The sequence below is a fragment of the Eschrichtius robustus genome, chromosome 12, assembly GCF_028021215.1.
Source record: "Eschrichtius robustus isolate mEscRob2 chromosome 12, mEscRob2.pri, whole genome shotgun sequence".
NCBI classification, from domain to species: domain Eukaryota; kingdom Metazoa; phylum Chordata; class Mammalia; order Artiodactyla; family Eschrichtiidae; genus Eschrichtius; species Eschrichtius robustus.
The window spans coordinates 9,137,387-9,165,136 of NC_090835.1; the positions used below are offsets into that span (position 1 = coordinate 9,137,387).

General features: G+C 39.9%; 1 protein-coding gene across 2 annotated transcripts in view; it reads right to left on the reverse strand.

Annotated features, from left to right (window-relative positions):
* Nucleotides 1–27,750, reverse strand: part of GRM7 (glutamate metabotropic receptor 7) — a 796,163-nt gene that overhangs the window by 91,560 nt on the left and 676,853 nt on the right. The gene's annotated exons all lie outside the window — the stretch shown is intronic.

Here is a 27,750-nt window from a genome sequence, read left to right on the forward strand (position 1 = left end):
CAAAATGTGCCACCTGATTGAGGAAAGGGGGGTGCTGCCACTTCCCCCATGTGTTCTTGTGTGAAATTCCACTCCAAAGGCATCAAAAGCAGGGCTGCTTATACACACCATCACTCTTCAGACTGGCTCTCCCCTTATCTTTTTTTCCAGAGATAAGTATTGAACACACATAAAATGACAGTTTTCTTGGTCTGTTAGCGTGTGTCCTCTGATGAGACCTCCTGAAGAGATGCTTGACTCTGCTGGTTGCCCATCAAATATGTTTCCTTTCCTCCTTCTAGCATGATTGATTGTTTATTTTTTTAATCTGCCCACCTCAGCTACCATGATGGTTACTGACCAGTCTTACCCAGCCAACATGTGGCGTGACCCTGGCAGCTACTCCTGGTCCAGGGAATGGCATGAATTCTAAATTAGCTTAACAAGACTGATGGGAAGTAGTCATTTCCCATGAACGAGGACGAGGGTCTCTCTCTTTCCGACTGGACAGCAACAAAGAAGCTGTTACTGGCAGCATCTTGTCAGCTTGAATGCAGACAGCAGAGCACAAACATGGAAAGAGGCTGAGATCCTGATGGCCCGTGGAGACACTGACCACACAGTACCCGAAGCCTGGCCACCTCTGGACTTCATGAACACACATCTCTTTGGTACTGAAGCCATCTTGAGTCAGATTTCTTTGTGGCCCAAAACATATTAACTATACAAAAGATTTAATGTACCTTTTCTCCAAGAATTCAACTTCAGCAGGTTATATCAAGTAACTAAATTTCTGAATGGTTTTCTTCTCCAACCTTCTATTTTTGCATTTTTTTCACTCAGCATGAAATTATTTAGCACGTGTAGTCTGCCAAATACTGTACTTTGATACACAGAGCGAGATACAGCTCCTACTCTACCTAACTTGCGGTTTCATATAGGTGTTCTTAAGCTTTTGGGCACCAAAGTCCTCTTTGGCAGTCTAGGGAAACCTGTGGACCCCTTCTCAGAACATTGCCTTCAGATGCATAGGATAAGATACATAGCACGACAAAAGGAGAAGATATGTTAAAATACAGTTAGGAAAGTGCTTTTAAAACTGTGATATTATCATATATCTGCTTCTCTATTAATGCCTTAGATAACAAGATCAAGACGGCGGGTTTAATAGCCAGCAGAATTACCAAGTAATGATGAACATCAGTGACATACTGAGGCAGCTGTAACATGTATAATGTGGTCTGAAGACATCTGTGAGTTTTTAACATGTGCAAAGACCCTGTGGCAGGGCAAAACATGGAAAGTACTGGGGATTAAAGACCCTGTAGCCGGATCGCAGAGAAACAGCAAACGGGTATGAATGAGGTTGCATCGGTGAAGACGGGTTGCTTCTCTCTGTCTGTCTCTCTCTCTCTCTCCCTCTCACACACACACACACACACACACACACACACACACACACACTAAAATAACTATAATAAGGAAATAGCACATGAATTGGCTGAAATAGCACATGAAATGGCAATGAAATAACTGTAGAAAGGAAATTGCAGATGCAGCTTTAAGAATGAATGGGTCTATTCATCAATTCAGTTAAACACCAATTTTCCCAGAGACACTATAATCTCTAGTCAATTATAAACAAAAAAAACCTTGATTGAGATGATATGGGCGAATTATAAGACATTTTCTCAGTTAAGAATCATAGACTTATGATGATGGTAGATCCATTTTATGGATGGGGAAACTGATGTCCAGAGAAGAGAGAACACTTGTTGGAAGCCACACAGGTAGACAGCTGCAGAGCCGGATCCAAGCCCTGGTCCTTTCATTCACCGTCCTCCACTGCTTCAGAACACCCAGCTCAACAGGACAGGCGTAACTAGGTCATTTGTGTTGCTAACCGAGAGCTTTTATTGACAACTAAGAGCTCTAAGGAGAAATTCAAACAATTATCAAAATCTCCATTTGTCCTCCTTTTGACCCCATCTCCCCACCTCAACCCCTGAGATGGAGAACGAGAATTGTAGTTGGTGCGTCTCTCATCTATTTGACACTGTTTTCTGTGATAAAGAAAATCCATCTCCCACTAAATTAAAATTGCTTTTTCATCCTAACCAACACTATACCCCTGCTACACACCAGAATAAAAATAAATTGATTTTTAAGTAGTCACTGGAAGAAACAAACAAAAAGAAGCATAAACATCATGGTGCCGTTGTGTGCCTTTTGAACAATTTAACTATGAAAATGGATTCCTTTCCTGGAGACAGCCATTGTAGCTCCACGGTGGCAGCATTTCTGGGCAGTTCATCAGCTTCAGTAAAAACCTCAGTTGTCCAGATATTTTGTAGGACCAATGCTAAAGGACCTGTTTGTTTGAATTTTTGCTAAGGTAATAAAACAGTTGATGAAATACACCACTCTATCATTCAAAAAACGGGAGTGACTTGCAAAGGGCCTGAACAACCTTTATCTCCTCACTAGAAACACATACCCCTGCACATTTGCTAGAACTTTTGAAACTATACCCTTGATGCAATGCATGGGACAAAAAAAAAAAAAAAAAGTGAGTCAAAGCGATTTACTCACAGTGTGAGTAAATCCGGCTACTCACCTACCCCAATACTCTTCTCCTCTTCCTTATATGTGATTTGTCCTGGTCAACTGGAGAGTATGTTGATCCCTGCCCTCGTTTTCCTCCACCCCTGGCACCAGCCAGCATTATAGGATCTGTTGAAAGTTGCAGTTTTAACTTCTAGTGCCAGCCATGGCTCCAGCAAATAACATCCTTTAAAATCTCATGCTCATGGAAACAAACAAACAAACAGAAAAACTGAGCCACACCAAGAAACAAAGCAATTCGAAGCCTTCCTGTGAATACCATCTAATGGATGGAGGCATCATACCCTTCACATACGTCAACAGCCCTAAGGAGCAATGTGCTAAAACCGGTAGAGCCAATTGTAGTCAAGGAAGGTACCTTACTCGTCCACTGGACTGCAGGGGTGAGCCAACTATAGCCGGTGGGCCACATCGGACCTGCACACAAAGCTAAAAATGTTTTTTTTTTTTACATTTTTAAAAGGTTGTAAATAACAAATAAGCAAACAATAGCAATCATGTCACTCTTAAAATGGTCCCCTCACTCTTCTGTCTTTTTAAGTTTTCTCTCTCTGCAGTAATCATTGTTTTCACCATACAAACATTCAGAGACACGCTCCCTCAAGCCTATACCATTCTCCACCTACCACTCAGGCCTTTACAGACATACTTGGATTTTTTACAGAATCATTACAGTATTTGGTGGAAAAAAAGGAACAAAAGCAGGACAGGGGAGAGGAAGGGTAAAGGGAAGTATCTGGTAGCTCAGTGTGAGTTGAACAGATTATGTTTACCCTCTGAACCCTTCTCATCACTGATTCGTCTTAAATATCACCTCCTCAGTGAGGCCTTGCATGACCAAATCTGAAGTTGCACTGCTCTCTCCAGCCACCCTCTATTCCCATTCACCAGTTTCTTCAGAACACATGTGACTATCTAAAATTATATGTTCATTTTTCTCCCTCACTAGAATGTAAGTTCCATGAAAACACAAGCCTTGTCAATTTTGAGCACTGTCCCCACAGCCTAGACAGTGCCAGGCACAAAGGTGCTATTCCTAAGTACATACTGAAAGAATGAATGAATGAATCAATCAACAACTGACTAAATAGATCATTTATTTGCAATAAAAGTCAACGGACCATATAAGATGAGAAATTGTGGTCCACATCAGAAACACACACACACACACAGAAAAGAAGGTCAGGAAATAGAAGGCAACTTTACCCCTCCTTCCACAATGATGTTAAATTGACACTTTTAACCCCTTGAGGGGTGAGGCAACTCGCCATCTGCTGGTTTCCCCAGATCATATATCTCATCTTGCTTGCGGTGTGAGGGCCCTGAGCATTGAGGAGAGCCTGCAGATGCTCCAGCAGAGGCCCAATGGTGCTCAGAGATGCATCTGGAATCTCCAGTCAGCCCTGGCTGCAGCTCACCTCTGCAACCTGCTTTGGTCTGATATGCTTGTGATGGGTTTCCAGGATGAATACTGCCCAAGGCCAGTCGAGAAGACAGGTCTGAAAGGTTCACCGTTTTGGAAATGAACCCTGATGTTAGTCCAGCCACTTCTATATTTACATAAAAGATGGTGGTAAATAAATGAACTCATTAGAAAACCAAGACAAGGGTAATCGCTCTACCGTAGGCTCTCTGTGAACTGAAAAGATGATGTCTTGGTCATCTCTATTCTCAGTGCCCAGCACAGTGGCAAGACGCAGGGTACCATTCTCATCACAGGCTGTGTGAATGGCAGCCCCCGGCATTGTGCAGGATACAACTGCAAGGCCCCACGTTGTGGTCCTGATTCACGGCAGACAGCACATCAAGGTGTTCTATAAAATGTGCCTAATGGATTAGGGGGAAGGAACACCTGGGAGGCTCATTTGTTTTCTGGGAACTATCTCAGGTGGCCACCAGGCAGGTGGGAGGGCCTGAAATACCCACATCTTTTCAGAGAGAGGAGGAAAAATTAGGGTCAGGAGCTCTGGGACATTGCCCACAGGATTTGCCTACTTCAGGGAAGTTGTAGAACCTAGCCTACCTAATTGAGCTGCTAAAATGGGTTCCCCAAAGGTAGGAATGCGTGATGCTTACATTGCGAGTAAATCGCTTTGACTCACTTTTTTTTTTCATCCCATGCATTGCATCAAGGGTATAGTTTCAAAAGTTCTAGCAAATGTGCAGGTGATTATGAAACCTCTGTCTGGCCTCTCTGACCCTCCCTTTTCCCCTCTACAGTTTCCTCCTTACGAGCAGTAAAAGCGGTCTTTCTAAAACATGCGTCAAATGACATCCTCTGAAGCCTCCTACTGTTACCCATCTTGCTCAGAATGGATTCTAAAGCCCTGGCTCTCTCGCTGACTCCATCTCCTACCTCCATCTTCTACACTCCAGCTTCTGTTTCTCAAACCAATCACACTCTCCACTGAGGGACTCTGCCCATGCTGTTCCCTGTATCATTTCATTTCAGGCAGGTTTCAGGTTGAAGAGCACCTCCTCCAGGAAGCCCTCTCTGACCACCACTATCTAAAACAGTCCCTGACGAAGTCTATTCCACACCCTTCTTTATTTCCCCCATTTCTTCTTATCATCCGTTTATTTGTAGACTCTCTTACTATTCTAACAGAATGTAATTTCCATGAGGCCAGAGAATTGTCTTGTTTTCTGTTTTATCCCCAAAACCTAGAAAAGTACCTGACACATGGTAGGCTTTCGAAAAATATTTGTGGGATGAATGAAGAATGAATGCTTGAAATTGGAAACTGTCCAAAATAGCCAACTGAATAAACAGAAAATCACAGGAAAACAAGGCTACGAATATGGAACCATTCTCTCACTATCTGCTACTTGATTAAGCTGCACTTAAAAAAAGGCCAAAGAAGAAATCCTGTGGGGCAGCTGCCAGAAGCAATGAGTGCATCAAAATAGTATTTGAAATGCCAAATTGTTATTGTCAAATCAAAGCTGTAGAGATGCTGTTATACTGTATTAAAATTACTGCATAGTTATGGGTGGGAGCCCTAGTGCCTGGTCCCAGGTCTACTCAGGTTTAACTGTTTCCAGACTGAGTTCCAGGGCAGGGTTGGTGCAAGAATTCAGTTTCCTTGTGTTTCCCATCACAAACTGGCTTCTCACGAGCAGTAGGAAAGTAGCATGCGCGTAGGTGTGTAAAGGGGTAAGGGAAGATGACGGTTTTCTTATTTAAAAAAATATGTATATGTATATATATATATGGGCCCTTATAAAATTTTAGAAAATGTATTCAAGCTAGACGATGATGATGCTAATACTACAGATAAAAATATCTAAACTTTATTGAGCATTTCATACTTTTAATATGTACAGGCACTGTTTTGAGTATTTCACATGAAAGAAAATGGATGTCAGTTGATCCTTTAAAAATCTAAGTCAAATGATTTTGCTTTCATACAAAACCCTCTAAAGGCTTCCCATCTCATCCAACCTGATTCACATGAATTGATGCTGTGTTCCCTGTCCTTCTATGCCCATCTCCTACTATGAACCTCCTTAGAAACACTGCTCTCCCTGTTCTCTCAAACATTCCTGACATCCTTCTGCCTCAGGACCTTTGCACTGTTCTTCCCTGTACCCGGAATGCTCTCCTCCTAGATCTCCTAGCTTGCTTCTTGACATCTTTGCTCACAGTTCCATCGTCTCAGTGAGGCCTTCTTTGAGTACCTATTCAAAATTGCAAATACTGCCCTCCCACCCCCCACATCCTGGCACTTTTTTTTTACTTTTTTCCATACTATTTGTCATAGTCTGACATTCTCTATATGTTCCATACATTTATTTAAAATGTTTCTTCCCTCCACTGGAATGTAGACTGAGGTATTTAATCTCTTTGGCTTCCTGCTATTTCCTCAGCATATACAACCATGCTTGGTGTGTGTGTGTGTGTGTATTTCCATATATATGGAATGTATATATGCATACATATACATACATATATAAAATGAATTAACTAATTCAATTCTTATGATAACCTTTTAAGATAAATATTATTGACATTCTCAATTTGTAAATAAGGAAGTCGACACACAGAAAGGTTAACTAATTAAACCAGGGTAATGATCATAAGAGACTACTGTGAACAAGTATACACCAATAAATTGGACAACCTAGAAGAAATGGAAAATTCCGAGAAGAATACACCCTACCAACAATGAATCATGAAGAAATACAAAATCTTTTTTTTTTTTTTAAATTTATTTTTGCTGTGTCGGGTCTTCGTTTCCGTGCGAGGGCCGCGCGGGCCTCTCACTATCGCGGCCTCTCCTGTTGCGGAGCACAGGCTCCAGACGCGCAGGCTCAGCAGTTGTGGCTCACGGGCCCAGCCGCTCCGCGGCATGTGGGATCTTCCCAGACCAGGGCTCGAACCCGTGCCCCCCCGCATTGGCAGGCAGACTCTCAACCACTGCGCCACCAGGGAAGCCCAAGAAATACAAAATCTTAAATGACAAATTACTAGTAAGGAGATCAAATCAATAATCAAAAACCTCACAACAAAGAAAATTCCAGTGCCATATGGCTTCACTGATGAATTCTACCAAACATTTAAAGAAGAATACATACAAATCCTTCTCAAACTCCTCAAAAAACTGAAAAGGAGTGAACACTTCCAAACTAATTTTACAAGGCCAGCATTCCCCTGATGCAAAAACTAGGTAAGGACACTACAAGGAAAGAAAATTAGAGATCAATATTCCTGATGAACATAAATGCAAAAATCCTTAACAAAATATTAGCAACCAATATTCAACAGTACATGAAAAGGATCACACACCATGACTAATTGGGATTTATTCCAGGGTTCAACAACACAAATCAATCAATGTGATATACCACATTAACAAAATGAAGAATAAATATCCCATTATTATCTCAATAAGTATAGAGAAAGCATTCAACAAAATTCAATATCCATTTATGATAAAAAGTCTCAACAAACTAGGTATAGAGAAAACATATCTCAACATAATAAAGGCCATAATGACATGTCCACAACTAATATATGGAAAAAGCTAAAAGATTTTCCTCTAGTATCAGAAACAAGACAATGATGTCCACTGTCACCACTTTTATCCAACATAGCATAGGAAGCCCTGGCCAAGAAATTAGGCAACATAAATAAATAAAAGGCAGTCAATTTGGAAAGGAAGAAATAACTATCTCTATATGCAGATGACATTATATTACAGAAAATCCTCAAGACTCCACCAAAAAACTATTAGAACAAATAAACTAATTTAGTAAAGCTGCAGGATACAAAATCAATATACAAAAATCAGTTGCATTTGTATATACTACCATCAAACTATCAGAAATAGATATTAAGAAAACAATCCACTTACAACTGCATGAAAAAAAAAAAAAAGAAATACCTAGGGATAAATTTAACCAAGTAGGTAAAAAATCTGTACACTGAAAACTCTAAGATTTTAATAAAAGAAACTGAAGAATACACAAATAAATGGAAAGCTCTTTCGTACTCATGGCTGGAAGAATTAATATTGTTAAAATGTCCATACTACCCAAAGCAATCTACAGATTCAATGCAATCCCTATCAAAGTTTCAATGACATTTTTTCACAGAAATAAAAACAACAATCCTAAAATTTTATGGAACCACAAAAGACACTGAATAGCCAAAGCAATCTTGAGAAAGACGAACAAAACTGGAGGCATCACATGGCCTGCTTTCAAACTACATTACAAAGCTACAGTAATCAGAACAGTAGGGTACTGGCAGAACAAGAGACACATAGATCAACAGAACAGAATAGAGAGTCCAAAAATAAACCCACATACACATGGTCAATTCATTTATGACAAAGGAGCCAAGTATATACAATGGGGAAAGGACAGTCTCTTTAATTAAATGGTGTTGGGAAAACTGGACATCCATATACAAAAGAATGAAACTGGATTCCTATCTTACACTGTATACAAAAATCAGCTCAAACTGGGAAAACACTAGAGCTTAAGACCTGAAACCATAAAGCTTCCAGAAGAAAACAGGAGGTAAGCCCCTTGACATCAGTACTGGCAATGATTATTTTGCATTTGACTTCAACTACGAAGGCAACAGAAGCAAAAATAAACAAGTGGGACTACATCAAGCTAAAAAACTTCTGCACAGCAAAGGAAACCATCAACAAAATGAAAAACAACTTTTGTAATGGGAGAAAATCATATATAAGAAGTTAAAATCCAAAATATATAAAGAACTCATACAATTCAATAGCCAAAAAACCCCCAAAACCAGACAAACCCAAACAATCTAATTAAAAAATGAGCAGAGGAACTGAATAGACATTTTTCCAAAGAAGGTATACAAATGACTGACAGGTTAATGAAAAGGAGCTTGACATTACAAATCATCAGGGGAATGCAAATCAAAACTACAATGAAATATCACCTCGCATCTGTTAGAATGCCTAGTATCAAAAAGACAACAGATAACAAGTGTTGGTGAGAACGTGGGGAAAAGGGAACACTTGTGCACTGTTGGTGGGAATGTTAACTGGTACACCCTCTATGGAAAACAGTATTGAGGGTCCTCAAAAAATTGAAAATAGAACTACCATATAATCCAGCAATTCCACTTCTGGGAATATATCTAAAGGAAACAAAATCAATATTTTGAACAGGTACCTGCACCCCATGTTCATGAGAGCATTATTTACGATAGCTAAGTCATGGAAACAACCTAAGTGTCCATCAGTAGACGAATGGATAAAGAAGATTATATATATATTTATATATTTATATAAGCATACATATGTATGTATATATGAAAAAAAAGAAACAATATGTGAACAAAATAGCCGTTAAAAGAAGGAAATCCTGCCATTGCCGACAACATGGATGGACCTTGAGGGCATTACGCTAAGTGAAATAAGTCAGTCAGAGAAAGCCAACAATCTCTTGTAGGATCTCTCTTATATGTGGAATCTAAAAAAAAAGGAACTGGAAGAGACAACAGATTGGTGACTGCCAGAAGTGGTGGGGAGTGAATTGAGTGAAGATGATCAAAAACTATAAACTTCCATTTATAACATAAATAATTTCTGGTATGTAATATACAGCATGGTGACTATAGTTAACAATACTCTACTGTATATTTGAAAGTTGCTAAGAGACTACATCTTTAAAGTTCTTATCATAAGAAAAGAGAAAACTTGTAACTATTTTAAGCAATGGATATTAACTAAACTGATTGTGGTAATCATTCTGCAATATATACATATGTCAAATCATTCACGTTCTGCACCTTAAACTAATATAATGATATATGTCAATTCTATCTCAATAAAACTGGAAAAAATTTAAAATTAAAAAAAAAGTTTTTAAATAATCCAGATTAATAAAAAAAAAATATTTGATCAGTTTAGACATCCATTTGTAGTTCATAAGAATATCCATTTTTCCATGCCCTCACCATCATGTGTATTTTTGGATTTTTTCGTCAGCTTTACTCTTCTGAAGACTGAAAATAGTTTGTGAGATGGGACACTTTTATATATTCAATGGTAATCAATTTCAATAAATCACTTTCCCAATCAATTCCTTCAGTTTAGAAAGCCCTTCTCTGTCCAACAATGCCTAGTAATCCTTGAAGATTTGCTTTGTCTGTGTCGTCTTCATGCATATGTTCCTCCAGCAAATTCTCTCTCTCATTTCTCACTATAAACCTACTTTCCTATGGTTTTATATTTTAGAGATTTTCACAGATATTAGTTTACATGGCTCTCTCCACTTCTAAACTGTTTATTTAGGGGAGGGGCTATATCTTACTCCAAAACAGATTCATTCATTTGTTCATTCATTAATTCATTCAACCCACAGGGATTCATTGAGTGTTCACTAGGGCCAGTCACCATTTGGGGTCCTAGGGATCCAGAAAAGAACCAGACAAACCAAGTGTACGGGTGAAAAACACATGAACAAAACAATAGCTGACATTAGGTACTGATGAATGCTAGGACGAAACAGAAAGTAACTGGGATGGAGAGAGCTTGGATGGAGAGTTAAAAGACCCCTCTGATATGAGTCTGTAAGCTGGGAGCTGAGTGATGAAAAAAGGCAGCATGAGAAGTTCTCGGTGACAGCATCCTTGACAGAGGGCACATCTGTGCAGAGGTCCTGGGAAGGAAATGGTCTCGGTATGTTAAGGGAAGAAATAATTTCAGCAAGACCAAAGGGAAATCACTGAGCATGAGCTGCACAGGAAACAAGGATCCAAGAGATAGGAAAGCACGAGATCATCTAAGGCAAGGACATCAAACTTCTTTGGTCAAGATCCAGATTATAAATATTTTCGGCTTTGCAGGCCACACTATCTCTGCCACATCTACTCAAGTCTGTCCTTGTAGAATAAAAGCAGCCATAGGGAGTATGTAAATTAATAAACATGGCTGTGTTCCAATAAAACTTTACTTATAAAAACAAGCAGCTAGCAAGAGGGAAGAGATATGGGAACATATGTATATGTATAACTGATTCACTTTGTTATAAAGCAGAAACTAACACACCATTGTAAAGCAATTATACTTCAATAAAGATGTTTAAAAACAAAAAACAAAAAACAAGCAGCTGGTTGGATTTGGCTCACAGGCCATAGTCTATGACCTTGATCTAAGTCTCACAGGCTCTAAGGACGTGCTTAAATACTATTCTAATTTTGATGGTGGCAGGGAGGTAATAATAATAAATTATTATTACCAATGGGAAGCCACGGGAGAATTTTTCTTTTAAAAAGGAAGGATAAGATCCCCTGTTGGTGGGGTCTCTGGGCCTAGCATGTTACAGGCACTTAAAAATGGATTGCTAAATAGCAGAGACCATTCTAAAAGAAAAGGAAACTATTTTAAAATCCTCTCTCCTAGAATATCTAGCTCAGAGGTAGTAGGCACTGGAGGGAAAAAAAAGACGGTGCCGTTATGGGGAAAAAAACCTTTCATATTTGCTGTTTCCGTACATCTACTAACCTGTTTTTTTCAGACCTGTGCAATGGGAGGCATTGGATCAAAAAACTGACTGTTGGTTATAAGCCAAGCAATCAACTGGAGCATACAGCTGAATGGAATGCACAGACACGTTAGAGAGACGATTTTCAATTTTAGGTACCTGAGGACCCGTTACAGACATTGATGCTTCTGTATCAGGCAGACCGACTGCCAGCATCACCATTAAGAAATCATTTCCTTACATTTTCCTTTTGTAACAGCTGTAGTGGGAAACTGGATTTCTATGACAAAATGAAACGATAGTCCCTTCCATTTCCCAGAGCTTTTTATTGGGATTGAAAATTTAACGAGCTTGCTTACAAATCATCCACACAGCTCTTAACCCCGGAATCAGATGGTGAAGTCTCCTTCTCTTACGTAGGTCTTCCTAGAGTGTTTGGTTCAACTCCTGTGTCAGCAGTTTGCCTCTGTTTGTTGTTTATAAGCTTTTGTGCCATATTTTCAACAGTGGAAAATCTGAAGATTTTGAGCCCATTTCCCACTACAATATAACTGAGTAATGTCCCAATTTCAAAACTATTACAAAAATGCCAAAGTCCTATACACTTAGCTCTACCCCTGTCCACCCAGCAAGGATTCTGGGAAAAGGGGATTAAAAATTAAATTAAATTTCACTACACAAATGAAAACATGTGGGTGGTTCCTTGCCTCTAGTTAAATTTTTTAAAATAGAATTGCACAACGTACTTCTAGATCTCAAGATCTGGAACATTAAACAAGGAGATAATGACCTGATTACTGGGTTAAAACTAAGCACCTCATTCATCTGGCACATGATCCAGCACCAGGTAGCAGCCCTCACCACATCTACAGGGTAATTTGGCCATGGCATCCCAACCTAGTCACTTTGACAGGGCACTGGGAAGGTTACTGGAGAAACACAATGGAACTGGTCGAATTGGAAGACAGATTTAGCCAGCGTACATATCCAGTCTTGGATGCTAAAACCCGATCACGACAAATTGATCTGGGGCTTTGGGTCTGTTACCCAGAATCTCCCAGGTGTGAAAAACTGACTCCTTATATATAAATCAAGCCTCTTTGGAAACAGTTTTAGCTTCTTGGAAGTAAGAAATCAGAAAAGTAAGATCACTGCTTCAAAGTTCAGAGTGAAGACTGGAGAGCCTGTGATACAGGAAAGAAAATAGGACTTTTTGTTTCATCATTTAATTGTCTACCAATGGATTTTTACTGATGACCCAGTGTGCCTGAGGTTCCTCCTTCACGTATATAAAGACTTTTGAAACCTCAAGGAATTGCTAATTGAGTGGCACGGGCGTGTCCTTTAAATTCCTTGCCACACTGTGCTCTCAGCCTTGCCCTACAATTGCTCTGTTGACTACGTGTGGCCCCCTCTCTTCTCAGATACCCTTATGTGCCTGAGATGTGAATGGGAAAATGTCACTTTTATTCAATCAGAGTTGAAAAATTCCACATGAGCCCTCCTCCAAGTCTGTAACTGGATTATCATTTATTTGAGACCATTTGCTTCCTGATGCACTGACTTCCCAATGGCTTTATGTCCCAACCCAGGCAGACCTGGAGAGTCAACTGTAGTGCTGAGTGGGGGTAGAGGGCTACCAAAGGCACAGGCTAACAAGCTGGGCTCTCAGAGGGTGGGAACTCTATAGCAGACAACATGCACCCTGATTCTCAAGACAAAGGGCCAATCAGCTGAGGACAGCTTTATTCATTAGGAACCGCTTCCGGTTCAAAAGCCCCCATCACCTTTGGAAAAAGAGGGAATGGTGGCAACACAGTGAGAACACCCAAAGCACGGGGAAATGTGTATAGACAGTATTTCTGCTATATAGATACTCTTCAAAACAAACTCTTACTAATACCCATAATATATATCAGCTACTGAATACTATCGGTTGCAGTTTCACCTGCAGGTCCCTCTCTTTACCTGGGGAGGGAGAGTGTAGATTGGAGGCAGTGTTTCAAAGTCTCCTCCCCACCAACCATCCTACGAGACAGGGGAGTGAGCAGAACTGGAATTCCCAAGTCCATCTAACGTTCTTTGGTGTGGGAGGTTTGCTGGCCCCTTCACCAAAAGGGAAGAGAAGGAAAGTACAGCTGGCTACCAGCTCTGATCCAAGTTTTTCATCCAACAGACTCTTTTCACTCTTCCTCACCCCTCAGGTTGCATACTATCATGGATCTAAAAGTCTGGTTATAGGAAAAAATCCATTTAAATCATTACTGGTAACCACTGTCTGTCTGCCCAGGACAGAACTTCACATATTAACTGTAAAATGTTCTGCACCCAGTTCCAACATATGGGACTTCTTTTCCCCCAGTAGTCTGACACCTGCCGGATATCCTACAAATCAACTCAGTTCTGATACTATGGAAGATAGCATCATATTCTAGGTTAAGGGCTCAGTCCCATGAGACTGCACCCCCGACTGCACTTCACATGCCAACTGCTTGTCCCGGTTGTCACCTGTGCTTCTGACCTACTGGCTATACACTGGAGGTCCCAGCAGCCCCCTCCTTAGGATTATTTTGCTGGAGTGGCTCACAGAACTCAGGAACATTAACTAATTAGACGACTGTTGTTTTGTTTTGTTTTGTTTTTATAAAACAATATAAATCAGGAATGGCCAGAGGGAAGATATGTATACGTCACAGGTATGGGGAAAGGGTATGGAAAATGCTCTTGGAGCACGCTGCTCTCCCCAGTTCTCCAAGTGTTCACCAACCCAGAAGTTCTCCAAACCCCATCCTTTTGGGATTTTATGGAGGCTGCATTAATTAGGCGCGAAAGATTAAATCATCGGTCAATGCTGATTGACCCAGAGGTCAGGGGTGGAAACAGAAGTTGTAACTCTAATCACAAGCCTGGATCCTGGCAACCTCTCCTGGAGGCCCAAAAGGTACTTCATTAACATAACAAAAGACACCTTTACAGCTCTCCTAGCTTAGGAAATTCCGAGGCTTTTAGTAGCTCCATGCCAGAAATGGAATGAAGATCAGATATATATTTCTTATTATAAATCACAATATTACAACTATCATGCAAACCATTACTCATAAGCCATGAGTAATCTTTCTAAAACATAAATCCAACAGCATCACACCCCTGCCCTAAAACTCACTGAAGCTCACTACCCGCTTCCTTAAAAAACAAGGTCAAGCATACAGGATCCTCTAAGATTTCACCTCTACCCACCTCTCCAGAGTTAGCTCTTGCTTTCCCTCTATGCCACACTACAGCCTCTACTTACAGTTCCCCCAAATGCATGACTATTTCACCGTCTGTTCACCCTCCTGCCTTGACTTAGACAGAAATTTTTGCTAAGGGGAGCCTAGGATGGAAGGTTATGGTTCTCCTTTATTGAGTATTTACCATTTGCCAGAGAATGTGTGAGGTGCTCTCTATACTCTCATTTATACAATTCTAGTTTTATTTCCGATGCAATTTCTTGTGTCAGCACTGTGCAAATAGGCCAATAGGTATAAGAACACTTAATTTTTTTTTTTTTTTTTTTTGCTGCATTGGGTCTTTGTTGCTGCGTGCGGGCTTTCTCTAGTTGTGGCCAGCGGGGGATACTCTTCGTTGCGGTGCGCGGGCTTCTCACTGTGGTGGCTTCTCTTGTTGCGGAGCACGGGCTCTAGGCGCGCGGGCTTCAGTAGTTGTGGCTCGCGGGCTCTAGAGCGCAGGGTCAATAGTTGTGGCACACGGGCTTTGTTGCTCCACGGCTTGTGGGATCTTCCCGGACCAGGGCTCGAACCCGTGTCCCCTGCACGGGCAGGCGGATTCTTAACCACTGCGTCACCAGGGAAGTCCCAGAACACTTAATTATTAAGTTTCAAGAAAAAGGAGGATGACGAGAAGGGTTTCTGTGCAAAGCAATTTTTAAAGGCTTTACTGATGTATAATTGATGCATAATAAACTGCACACATTTGAAGTGTGCAATTTGATGAGCTCTGACATATATACACACACATGCTTGAAACCATCACCATAATCAAGAAAGTGAACACGTACATCACCCTCCAAATTTCCTTGTGCTCCTTTGTCATTCTTCAGCACCACCCCCAGCCTACAACTGATCTGCTTTCTGTTACTATAGATTAATTTGGATATTAAAAAGAATTCGATATAAATGGAATCATACCTATACACTCTTTTTTGATCTGCATTCTTTCACTCAGAGTAATTACTTACGATTTATCCATGCTGTTGGACGTATCAATACTCTGATGCTTTTTACTGCACAGTAGTATTCCATTTTATGAAGAGACTGTAATTTGCATATCCATTCACCTATTGATGGGCACTTGGATTGTTTCCAGTTTTGGACTATGAAAAATAAATCTACAGGGCTTCCCTGGTGGCACAGTGGTTAAGAATCCGCCTGCCAATGCAGGCGACACAGGTTCGAGCCCTGGTCCGGGAAGATCCCACATGCCGCGGAGCAACGAAGCCCGTGCACCACAGCTACGGAGCCCACATGCCACAACTACTAAAGCCTGTGCGCTTAGAGCCTGTGCTCCGCAGCAAGAGAAGCCACTGCAATGAGAAGCCCACGCACCGCAACAGAGAGTAGCCACAACTAGAGAGCCTGCACACAGCCAAAAATAAAAATAAATTAATTAAAAAATAATAATAAAATAAATATTTTTACAAAAATAGTAAATAAATCTACAAAAAAATTGATGTACAAGTCTGTGTATGGACATATTCTTTCATATCTCACGGGTAAAGACAGAGGACGAATGGCTAGAGTAGTACGGTAGGTGCACGCTTTTCATTTTAAGAACCTGCCAAACTGTTTTCCAAAGTGACTATACTATCTTTGACACTTCCACCAGCAGAGTATGAGAGTACCCATTGTCCCACATCCTCACCAGTACCTGGTATCATCAGTCTTTTAAATGTTGTGCTAAACAAGTTAGAGAACTCATTTGCTCTTAAACAAACATAGAAGAAGGAATAATTATACCCATTGTGCAGATGAAAAACCCTAGGACCAAAAAGGTTAAATGACACACCCAAAATGTGCAAATTCCAAAAGGTGATTAGATTCAGAGCACCATAAGATGAAGGGGTAGGGAGGAATGGCCTTCTAGGACCAGAGGGCAACTGGGACCTGAAAGCAATGCTCGTGAGACCAGTACGTATTATGAACTACAGTACAGGGATCTCCAGCCCCCAAGGCTGGACTTGGCAATCCTCTGACTGCTCATCAGTAAACTGTGTTTCATTACGATTTCCTGCGCTTTGAGAAGAGTTGTTTGTGAAAATGATGGGTGGTCTCTGATGGTCTTAGAAATGCCGAAGAACAGAGATTTGTCTCATTATCCTCATACTAGTTATAAAGGTGAGGTCTGGGTCCTGGTGACTAGGTCTTTTGGTGGCTGACGTCTCAAAATGAAAGACACCTAATGGGAAAACTGGGCTCCAGGGAACACACTATGGGGGGCAGATTCAACACTCTTGTTAAGTCTTCTTTTTAGCAGAAATATTTTTGAGTACCTCTCTGTTCAAACCTTGAATGGTTGGGGCCTTGAATGGTTTTAATGTAGTAAGTTATTTCCTTATTAGTTCTAGCTCAATTCAGTTTTACACAGGCTCTTGGGTTTTACCCGTTGAACTACCTTTTCTGGCTAAAGGAAAGGACTGAGATGGTGAAGGCTCCAATTATCCTAGGTGACAGCACTTGAAATTAGCTGATGCATCATGAAGGGAGCAGAGAGGACTGTACTATTCCAAGCCATTGGCTAATGCCAGATGTGCAAACAGCTGGCTTCAGAGGGCTGTTTGGAGAGAAGCTCAGCTGTCACCAAGGTCAGAGCAGGAAGCAGAAAAGAGATGGTTTCACAAGATTTTGATAAAAATTTGAACAGACAAAATTAAATAGCAGAAGTAATGCCTCAACCACCAGTATGCATGCCCATCACAGCGTGGGTGAACAAATGGCCTCAGCATCGCCTATGACCTGGGACGTTTCTCTCCACTGTGTTTAGATGCAAGGCGAAGGTCTTAGTAAGCATTCCAGAAGGGAAAAGAAGAATTTTTATTTTAAAAAATGTTTGTGTATGTGTGTGTACTTATACGTCTAGAGGTAGAGCCATCAGACTGTTGACGATGACTGTCTCTAGAGGATGGGATAACAGGAGTCCTTTCTTTCCTCACTTAGTTGCCGTTTGAAAAAAGATTAAATAGTGGGCAACGTTACTTGCAAAACCCACAAAATAGAAAAAAAAATCCGTATCTCTGATTTCAGCAATAAAGCAGAGTCACACAAAAAGGAAGATAAGACATAGCCTGTTCGCGTATTCTTTTAATGTTCAAAACGTTCAAAACAGCTTTCAGACCTGCTTTATCTTTTCTAGTCCTTCAGGCTTTCTTCGAGGCAATGCCATCCTTTGATCCATCGACGACAAGAGCTACTTAACTAGTTCTCTAGTTGCTTCACCTTGGCTCGTCCTCCATCCTCAAGTACTATCCCTGGGATTCACTTTCCAAGATATCCTATGCTCACATTCCTCCCACACTTGGAAACTTTTGTTGGATCTCCATAGCTTCAAAGAGAAAGTCCAAACGCAGCTACTCTTCTGCTGCATCGTTAGCTCTGTTATCTCTGAGTCCAGGCCCCCAAAACCGGAGAGGGGGCGGGACTGCACCACAGGGAAGACCACGCACAATTCAACATATGCATAAGGGGATGATTCATCCTAAGAAAGAACAGCGGTGTTTCAGCTTACACGCTCTAGTATTTAAAATTAACTCGGCCCACCCCTTAGGAAAGAGGCGATTCTTGCCAAAAGTTTGATTTGGGAATGAAACGTGGGGTTCACGTAGTTTCAAAATTTACCAATAGAATGAGTTTTTCGTAAAAACCTTTCAGGTTTGCAAGAGTCAAAATCACCTAAGCACAATGTCGTCTCCTCAGTCCACGTACTGTATGTTGAAAACAGCATCCCCCTACTTTTTCACTTGTGATAGAATTTCTTAATGGATTGTCTTAGCACTTCCTCTGCCTGTTCACTTCCGGCCGCTTGTTGCATTTTCCATGAAGCTTAAGTGGCGGTCCCTTTCTCTGTGTGTCCATCCTGCATTCTTTGTGTGACGAGTGTAGCTTATCTCACACCAGGTGATATTTCTTTGAAGGCCTGTGTGGACCACTAGCTTTCAGTTCCTGTCTGACAAGGATGGTGCCTTCTTTACATCTACATCGCAGCCCTTCCCAGAGCCCTAGGGGCACAGTAGGTGTTGCACAGTTGTTAATTCAATTGCTGAAAGACCAGGAGAAAATTTTAATCAAATCAAATAGCGCAGAAGCATTAACCAATATATTACTTCCAAAGAGAACTAGGTCTTTTCCTTCCTGTACGTCTTTGGACAATTAAAAAAAAAAAAAAAAGATGTGTGATCAGAGACAAAATAAAGCCTAATTCAAACACACCCCATTTCTCTGACTATTCTTTACCTTTAAGCAGATTAATCTTAACAAAAGCTGTTCAAGGACTTCAGTACAGTGACAACAAACAGCTGCATGGGAAGAGATTCTGAGGGTCATTCATTGAAACCCAACACTACATCAGAAATGGCACGTGGATTTCAAATTCCTTTCAGTTCTGATTTACTGGTAGTGGTTGCCGAGAAAGACTATGATGATAAAGATTTCAAGACCACACCGGGGGGTTCAGGGGAAGCTTGCCATTGGTCATTAGTGATGTCTGCCTCAGGCATGGATTAGGGAATGTTTCCCTCCCTGCCAAATATTTCTGATCCTTAATATTAGTCCTAGGCTGGTTTTGCTTTGTGTGTAGATTCTGGGGAGCTACTGCTATAACTGGAAGATCAAAAGATCTTGGCATATAGTCCCAGCTCTTCAAGAAATACTCCGGGGCAACACTCCTGCCCACCTGCCCTCTTGCTACCTCTGGTTCCAGCGCCAGTGCCTTGGTTCTGGCTTTTCAGGTGTCTGGTCCAAACTATGAAGTTGACACTTTATTCAGACCTTTTGACTCTAGACTTTGTCTTTGACCATGGATAGTATCCTTCTGATCTCTTGGTTTCTTGTGGACCTTCCAGTTGTTTGGGATCAGAATTAATTTATCCCCAAAGTCTCTTAAATTAGAAATCAGGCAATATTGAGAGAATGTCTTTTGTGGATTAGAAAGAAAATATTTAGGCAGTTTTGAGAAGCACCCTTGGTTTCCACTGGTGTTTTGCCAGCATGCTTGTTTAAAAAATCTAGAGCTTTATGCCCATCCTAGCCCTACTGAGCCAGCTGGGGTGGGTGGACATGTGATATTTTTTAAAACAAATTTCTCCGGGGACTACCACAGACACAATTTTGAACCACTGAGTTAAAAACGCTGAGCTGGTGCAGAGATTGCCAACAATGGCCCTAATTCTGTCATTCAGTGGAATACGCTTCAGTGAAAACCAAAGAATCCTGTTACTTAAGTATTGTTACTTAAGTATTAAGACTTTTTTTTCCTTCAAGACTTCAAGACTCTTTTTCCAGCATTTTTCAGAAATGCTGACCAGAACATGCCTCAATTCTTTTCTTCCTCCTCTTCTCACCAACCCGTCCCCCGCCCCATCCAAGCAAACACACGTGCACAGAGGGAAAGACCTTTGAGACCCTCTGATCCTTTCCCTTTTATACAAAGGTCTACTTTGCCTTTGTAGAAACGGTACAAAGCTTGTCTCCCTGTCCATGTGTAAGAAATGATATATTGGCTTACCCAGAAAGTCCTCCAGACAACAACAGGCTAAACACAACTGAATAAACATAGCATCTATAGGGATTCCCAAATTTGAGCAGCATAACCTGTATCCTCCCTACCTGGCTGCATGAAAAACTCTTTGTAAAGATACACCCACGAGTCAAGCCTTTGTTTTCCATGAAAACAATCCAGTCGTCCAACAGATTGTGCCAGTATATAGCAATAGGATATTATAGCACTTCACCAGACAAGCAAGCTCTTGCTGTGCTGTCATTCTACCATTTGCGGTGTCTCCTTGAATCATTTCAGTCACATAAATATAATTCCTAAGATAAGGAGTCATTATTTTATGCCTAGAGTTTCCCTCTTCCATCCCTGGCCACATCCAAGATCCTCATTCCAGAAGTCACAGGGTTAGCAGTGATAAAACAAGATAATAGTAATATCCTCTTGCATCCTCCATAACAAAAGCAAAAATAAACTTCATGAGGGTTGATGTTTTGCAAGACAATAAGGAACATTTCTCATACCTTAGGCTGTGTTAATGAACTCAACTGATGAGAAATTTCACAAAGAAATACTCATATAATCAAAACAAATTCAATATCCTGAAACAGTAAATAGATATTACTGAACTCACCGCTTAATTTTTCTTTTTTTGTGTGTCTTGTAACAATGGAATTCTTCCAGCTGAAACACTTCAACTCTTAAATCTAAACAAAAATGGAAGGGTGATGATTTTGTATGTATTAGGTTGGCAATAATGCCTTTTGCTGTGATATCTTTTTGCATTTTGCAATTTGCTGCCTTCCACAATTTAAATTCCATGGTTTCACCAGTGCCTCCCATCAGGAAACTTACACAAGCCTCTTAGATAGCCTCATCCACCAGAGGGCAGACAGCAGAAGAAGAACTACAATCCTGCAGCCTGTGGAACAAAAACCACATTCACAGGAAGATAGACAAGATGAAAAGGCAGAGGGCTATGTACCAGATGAAGGAACAAGATAAAACCCCAGAAAAACATCTAAATGAAGTGGAGAGAGGCAACCTTCCAGAAAAAGAATTCAGAATAATGATAGTGAAGATGATCCAGGACCTCGGAATAAGAATGGAGGCAAAGATCGAGAAGATGCAAGAAATGTTTAACAAAGACCTAGAAGAATTAAAGAACAAACAGAGATGAACAATACAATAACTGAAATGAAAACTACACTAGAAGAAATCAATAGCAGAATAACTGAGGCAGAAGAACAGATAAGTGACCTGGAAGACAGAATGGTGGAATTCACTGCTGCAGAACAGAATAAAGAATAAAGAATGAAAAGAAATGAAGACAGCCTAAGAGACCTCTGCGACAACATTAAACACAACAACATTCGCATTATAGGGGTCCCAGAAGGAGAAGAGAGAGAGAAAGGACCCGAGAAAATATTTGAAGAGATTATAGTTGAAAACTTCCCTAACATGGGAAAGGAAATAGCCACCCAAGTCCAGGAAGCACAGCGAGTTCTATACAGGATAAACCCAAGGAGAAACATGCCAAGACACATAGTAATCAAACTGGCAAAAATTAAAGACAAAGAAAAATTCTTGAAAGCAGTAAGGGAAAAATGACAACATACAAGGGAACTCCCATAAGGTTAACAGCTGATTTCTCAGCAGAAACTCTACAAGCCAGAAGGGAGTGGCATGATATACTTAAAGTGATGAAAGGGAAGAAACTACAACCAAGATTACTCTACCCAGCAAGGATCTCATTCAGATTCGAGGGAGAAATCAAAAGCTTTACAGACAAGCAAAAGCTAAGAGAATTCAGCACCACCAAACCAGCTCTACAACAAATGCTAAAGGAACTTCTCTAAGTGGGAAACACAAGCGAAGAAAAGGACCTACAAAAGCAAACCCAAAACAATTAAGAAAATGGCCATAGGAACATACATATCGATAATTACCTTAAACGTGAATGGATTAAATGCTCCAACCAAAAGACAGAGGCTCGCTGAATGGATACAAAAACAAGACCCATATATATGCTGTCTACAAGAGACCCGCTTCAGACCTAGGGACACATACAGACTGAAAGTGAGGGGATGGAAAAAGATATTCCATGCAAATGGAAATCAAAAGAAAGCTGGAGTAGCTATACTCATATCAGATAGAATAGACTTTAAAGTAAAGAATGTTACAAGAGACAAGGAAGGACACTACATAATGATCAAGCGATCAATCCAAGAAGAAGATATAACAATTATAAATATATATGCACCCAACATAGGAGCATCTCAATACATAAGGCAACTGCTAACAGCTATAAAAGAGGAAACCGACAGTAACACAATCATAGTGGGGGACTTGAACACCTCACTTACACCAATGGACAGATCATCCAAAATGAAAATAAATAAGGAAACAGAAGCTTTAAATGACACAATAGACCAGATAGATTTAATTGATATATATAGGACATTCCATCCAAAAACAGCAGATTACACTTTCTTCTCAAGTGCGCAAGGAACATTCTCCAGGACAGATCACATCTTGGGTCACAAATCAAGCCTCAGTAAATTTAAGAAAATTGAAATCATATCAAGCATCTTTTCTGACCACAACGCTATGAGATTAGAAATGAATTACAGGGAAAAAAACGTAAAAAACACAAACACATGGAGGCTAAACAATACGCTACTAAATAACCAAGAGATCACTGAAGAAATCAAATAGGAAATCAAAAAATACCTAGAGACAAATGACAACAAAAATACGACGATCCAAAACCTATGGGATGCAGCAAAAGCAGTTCTAAGAGGGAAGTTTATAGCTATACAAGCCTACCTCGAGAAACAAGAAAAATCTCAAATGAACAATCTAACGTTACACCTAAAGGAACTAGAGAAAGAAGAACAAACAAAACCCAAAGTTAGCAGAAGGAAAGAAATCATAAAGATCAGAGCAGAAATAAATGAAATAGAAACAAAGAAAACAATAGCAAAGATCAATAAAACTAAAAGCTGGTTCTTTGAGAAGATAAACAAAATTGATAAACCATTAGCCAGACTCATCAAGAAAAAGAGGGAGAGGACTCAAATCAATAAAATGAGAAATGAAAAAGGAGAAGTTACAACAGACACCGCAGAAATACAAAGCATCCTAAGAGACTACTACAGGCAACTCTATGCCAATAAAATGGACAACCTGGAAGAAATGGACAAATTCTTATAAAGGTATAACCTTCCAAAACTGAACCAGGAAGTAATAGAAAATATGAACAGACCAATCACAAGTACTGAAATTGAAACTGTGATTAAACATCTTCCAACAAACAAAAGTCCAGGACCAGATGGCTTCACAGATGAATTCTACCAAACATTTAGAGAAGAGCTAAAACCCATCCTTCTCAAACTCTTCCAAAAATTTGCAGAGGAAGGAACACTCCCAAACTCATTCTATGAGGCCACCATCACCCTGATACCAAAACCAGACAAAGATACTACAAAAAAAGAAAATTACAGACCATTTGCACTCATGAATATAGATGCAAAAATCCTCAACAAAATACTAGCAAACAGAATCCAGTAGCACATTAAAAGGATCATACACCACGATCAAGTGGGATTTACCCCAGGGATGCAAGGATTCTTCAATATATGCAAATCAATCCATGTGATACACCATATTAACAAATTGAAGAATAAAAACCATATGATCATCTCAGTAGATGCAGAAAAAGCTTTTGACAAAATTCAACACCCATTTATGATAAAAACTCTCCAGAAAGTGGGCACAGAGGGAACCTACCTCAACATAATAAAGGCCATATATGACAAACCCACAGCCAACAAACATCATTCTCAATGGTGAAAAACTGTAAGCATTTCCTCTAAGATCAGGAATAAGACAAGGATGTCCACTCTCACCACTATTATTCAACATAGTTTTGGAAGTCCTAGCCACGGCAATCAGAGAAGAAAAAGAAATAAAAGGAATACGAATTGGAAAAGAAGAAGTAAAACTGTCACTGTTTGCAGATGACATGATACTATACATAGAGAATCCTAAGGATGCCACCAGAAAACTACTAGAGCTAAATCAATGAATTTGGTAAAGTTGAAGGATACAAAATTAATGCACAGAAATCTCTTGCATTCCTATACACTACTGATGAAAAATCTGAAAGAGAAATTAAGGAAACACTCCCATTTACCACCGCAACAAAAAGAATAAAATACCTAGGAATAAACCTACCTAGGGAGACAAAAGACCTGTATGCAGAAAACTATAAGACACTGATGAAAGAAATTAAAGATGATACCAACAGATGGAGAGATATACCATGTTCTTGGATTGGAAGAATCAATATTGTGAAAATGACTATACTACCCAAAGCAATCTACAGATTCAATGTAATCCCTATCAAATTACCAATGGCATTTTTTACAGAACTAGAACAAAAAAATCTTAAAATTTGTATGGAGACACAAAAGACCCCGAATAGCCCAAGCAGTCTTGAGGGAAAAAAACGGAGCAGGAGGAATCAGACTCCCTGACTTCAGACTATACTACAAAGCTACAGTAATCAAGACAATATGGTACTGGCACAAAAACAGAAACATAGATCAATGGCACAAGATAGAAAGCCCAGAGATAAACCCACGCACCTATGGTCAACTAATCTATGATGAAGGAGGCAAGGATACACAATGGAGAAAAGACAGCCTCTTCAAAAAGTGGTGCTGGGAAAACTGGGACAGCTACATGTAAAAGAATGAAATTAGAACACTCCCTAACACCATACACAAAAATAAACTCAAAATGGAATCGAGACCTAAATGTAAGACCAGACACTATAAAACTCTTAGAGGAAAACATAGGAAGAACACTCTTTGACATAAATCACAGCAAGATGTTTTTTGATCCACCTCCTAGAGTAATGGAAATAAAAACAAAAATAAACAAATGGGACCTAATGAAACTTCAAAGCTTTTGCACAGCAAAGGAAACCATAAACAAGACGAAAGGACAACCCTCTGAATGGGAGAAAATATTTGCAAAAGAATCAACGGACAAAGGGTTAATCTCCAAAATATATAAACAGCTCATGCACCTCAATATTAAAGAAACAAACAACCCAATCCAACAATGGGCAGGAGACCTAAATAGACATTTCTCCAAAGAACACATACAGATGGCCAAGAAACACATGAAAAGCTGCTCAACATCACTAATTATTAGAGAAATGCAAATCAAAACTACAATGAGGTATCACCTCACACCAGTTAGAATGGGCATCATCAGAAAATCTACAAACAACAAATGCTGGAGAGGGTGTGGAGAAAAGGGGAAACTCTTGCACTGTTGGTGGGAATGTAAATTGATACAGCCACTACGGAGAACAGTATGGAGGTTCCTTAAAAAACTAAAAATAGAATTACCATATGATCCAGCAATCCTACTACTGGGCATATACCCACAGAAAACCATAATTCAAAAAGACACATGCACCCCAATGTTCATTGCAGCACTATTTACAATAGCCAGGTCATGGAAGCAACCTAAATGCCCTTCGACAGACGAATGGATAAAGAAGGTGTGGTACATATATACAATGGAATATTACTCAGCCATAAAAAGGAACGAAACTGGGTCATTTGTTTAGACGTGGATGGGTCTAGAGACTGTCATACAGAGTGAAATAAGTCAGAAAGAGAAAAACAAATATCGTATATTAACACATGTATGTGGAACCTAGAAAAATGGTACAGATGAACTGGTTTGCAGGGCAGAAGTTGAGACACAGATGTAGAGAACAAACGTATGGACACCAAGGGGGGAAAGCCGTGGTGGGGTGGGGATGGTGGTGTGATGAATTGGGCGATTGGGATTGATACGTATACACTGATGTGTATAAAATTGATGACTAATAACAAAAAAAAAAATTAAAAAGAAGATAAGGAAAATAAAAAGTTAAAAATAAATAAATAAATAAATTCCATGGTTTCATGTACTCTAGCCACATGCCTAGCATGAAGGCATGCGCATTTTCATGAAAAATTCACTGTTCCCAGTTGGCAATTTGGTACCTTTAATTGTGTCAAACAACTCTGTAAAACATCATAATTCACTGAGAGTATACAAAGAGAAATATGTGCCATCTATATTCTGGTATACAAAGCACACTGCTTGAAGACAGCTTAGTTTTTCCTGTAGTCCGGTTCGACCAATGCAATGTTTTCTAGAACAACCAGAATCAGTGAATCCAGCTCCTGAAAACTTGTATCCTTCTCAGGTTTTTAAATGAGTAAATCATACCCCTGATCTTAACTGACAAGATTCAGAGTCATGACTAGAAATGGCTAGAAATGACAAATGAAATGGTAGAGACCTATAATGCCAAATATGCATTACAACAAGTCTCATCTATAGAACAGCTGCAATGATCCCTGCCTTTTATACTCCTCAAGCATAAATTTACAAGAAAAAGCTCTAATATTTTTTTCCTGTTGCATGGGAAATTGTGTTTAATAACAGAATAATGATTATCTCAATAGGCTTTGATGATGCACATCAGACCCCAGAAAAATGTCCACGATTATCAACGTGCTGCCATACGGTGCATTTCACTACCCTACCTCATATTTTACTATTCCCCTGGCCCAGGGATAAAGCAATGAAATGAAATTCAAGTTGGTTTCACAGATAGTAAACATGCATTATGAATTTGAAACATACTTCCGGACACATACTTTGCTCACTGAGCGTATGTTCAAGAAGAACTTCCTCTAAGAACTTCCTTTTATGACTAAAACCGTAATCTGGAACCATTCACTGTCCTTGGTTTTAGAATTCTATGTGCTTTCATAAGATATTTGCCTTTTTAATTTTAAACACAGTCCAATCTTATAGCTGCTGAATCAAACCGTTTAGGTAAAAGACATCTTTTCAGTTGGAAAACCAGCCAAAGTCCATTAATCCTTTCTATGATTATAAACAACCAGATTCAACTAATTCCCAGAAGCAGAGATTTGTAAATTTGTAGACATTTCTACTTCAGTCCTTGTTCTCCCCACTTAGGGCGCTAAGTCCTTGAATGTTTAAGAGACTTCTCCAAAGTGCCGTGGTACCAGGCTAGCCGCCTGATGTGCTGACTTCGAATCAAGCTGTAACTGTGCTCTCTCTCTATAGAGTGTGCCAGTGAGGACTTAAGTCTCAGTTCTGGCTTCAGCTGTAATGAGGTGCCAGAGCTACCTTCACTGAGTAAAGGTCACCACATCTTATTAAAATCAACCTATTAGGATTGCCCAGTTTGCATATATACAAAACCATGTCCAGGTGAGCACAGAGCTCAGATGTATATGAATCACGTTTATAATCAACACAGTAGCATTGCCTGACTCGCGCACATGTCAAAGCTAC